Below are 2,429 nucleotides of genomic sequence, written 5' to 3'. Positions count from 1 at the left end.
TCAAATTTAAGAACCATCTGAGAGATGATGCTCAGTAGATGCATGAGCGGTTCTTTTGAACTTTTCCAAACCTCCTTAGTTCCTATAATCAAACACGCAACTGAGGTCAGTTGCAATCCAAGCAAGAGGGATGTTACAAAAATTATATTTCTGATATATCTTGCTTTGGATATTATTATTTTAATCAAGTGTGACTATGGCAAAGTACTCCATAGGAGCACATCAGACGCGGCGGGGGTCCTAGTGGATACTTTGTGTGGTTAGTTGGGGATGCCTGACTAGCTTATGTTTTGCCATGCTAGATGGTTATGTTGGGATTGGTTGATTCCGTGATTCGTTCAATCGATTGTTACTAACTAATGTAATTGGCAGCTTTAGTACAGGTGATAGAACTCATAGCGAGGATTGGAGTTAATGCGAGGGATCTGATCGAGGTGTCAGTTAGTTAGTTACTAACTAATCCACAATTGACTTAATCTAACCCTATGGTCAATTAACCTAACCTATGGACAACTAACCTAACCAATGGTTAATTAGTCTAACATAAGTGCAATAACCCAAATACACTTAATTTTTAAGGGTTAGTTTAACCTCTCTTTTTTTTTGGTGTGTTTTCCTGAGGGGGGGGGCATCGGCAGGCGGCGGCTAAGGGGGGAGGGGGGGTTAGTTTGGAGAAGACGGAGGCATGCGGGATTAGTTTCGAGAAGACTGAGTTGGGTGGGAGGGCCACAAAGGAGGGGGAGGGGGGTGATAATGTAAAGGCTTATGGCCTTTGTTGGTTGGCTTAGGGCGCAGCTGGCAAGCGTCGGGCATCTGTTTTATTATTGCAAGTTTGAGCAACATATTTTGTAGTGGACATAATTCATTTTGGGCCCTAAGATGGCTATATAAAGCAAATCCCTCATTTTTGGATGAGAGGGATAATTTTGGCTCCTTGGTTCTTTTATGAAAAATCATAAATACTCTAGACGAGGAAGCGTGAGCCACTCATCTCTAGGGGGGGGAGATTGTACCCAGTCTACTGTCGCTTTCGTGGTGTGATTGTGTTTTTCTTCTCCAATTGATTAAGTGGTGACTTTGTGTGTGGAAGGAATTACCTTTTGGTTTCAAGCAGATGCAAAAACTTCCACAAAATCAAGCATACAACGAAGTATTGTCGTAGCGATAACTTCATGCAAAGCAAAAGGCTACAAAACCACGTTCATCAAAACAAATCTCTTAGAAAGCACTTGAAGGCAGACTATAGTCGGAATTCCTTCAAGGTTTCTGCTATCGACTTCATTCAAAGAAAATCAGTTGGATAGCCGCCATACACTCTGGACAAGTGCATACACTACAATGAGTGGGGTGCCTAAGAAGCTATAGCTTGAAATCTACAAACAGTGCCAAGTAGAGCCTGATCCGACTCCTATTCGACACTACAAGGAAGAAACAAGCGGATCGACGTCGCTTATGATATCACATGAGTGTACAATAGGGGGGTTTTGTGAGATGAGGGATAAGCTTATACATTAGGGGTGGGGCGCCTTTTTACTTTCTCTCAATCTTGAATTTAAGCTAGGGGGGCCTTGACATCTTTGGGGTGGGAGAGGGAGGGGTGTAGGGAAATATAAGTTTTTAGCCCCTAAACATAAACATATTTGACTAGTGACAATCGGTCATGTACCAAGTGTGCATGAGCTAAGCCTGAGCTATGGCTAGTTTTAGGCCATGCTAGGGAAACAAAAGAATATCACTCACCATTGGTAAAGATTTGAATATGGTCTAATCTATATCACCTAGATTTTCTTATGGTCTAATCTAAATAATTGAGAGAGAATGTAGATTTAAGGAAAGGGGGGACATAGTCCATCTTTGGTGGTATCCTTATAAGCTTAAATAGGGGTCTTTTATTATGCTACATGGGTTGTATATAGGGTGTTTTCTTGAAGCTCATGCACGTAGGTGACATCCCCCTTCTACTAAGTGTGAATCCCTTGGGTACAATGTACCTAGACACTAATTGCAATTCAAAAGAGGATTTCAGCTACCAAGTTGACCAAGCCAAACAAGATCCTTGGTACATCGACAGCGGTGCATCATCTCACATGACAAATCATCAGGAATGGTTCACTGGGTATAAAATATTTTTTACCTAACATAAATCTTGTGACATCCATGCCATATGGGCTAGAAGGCACCCACTAGGTTCAACCCCTAGAATACTTCTCTTTAGAAAATAATTCTTTTTGAAAGATGCATCAATAATAGATTCAAGGTTTTTATTCCTCAAGCAAAAAATTTTAGGTGCATTCTAGCTCATACGTTGGGCTTTGTTCAAATAAAACATACTTATAGGTTTTCATAGAAAAACCACATAAACACAACCTCTTGGAAATCTCATTATCTCCCATAATCTCTCTCGCATTGATTGGCTTGTAGTTATGGCT

Source organism: Dipteris shenzhenensis, chromosome 26 (genome assembly GCF_047967505.1).
Source record: "Dipteris shenzhenensis isolate YYH24624 ecotype China chromosome 26, Dip_SZ_1.0, whole genome shotgun sequence".
Classification (NCBI taxonomy): domain Eukaryota; kingdom Viridiplantae; phylum Streptophyta; class Polypodiopsida; order Gleicheniales; family Dipteridaceae; genus Dipteris; species Dipteris shenzhenensis.
The sequence above is the reverse complement of the archived record's forward strand: the minus strand, read 5'-3'. Positions refer to the sequence as shown.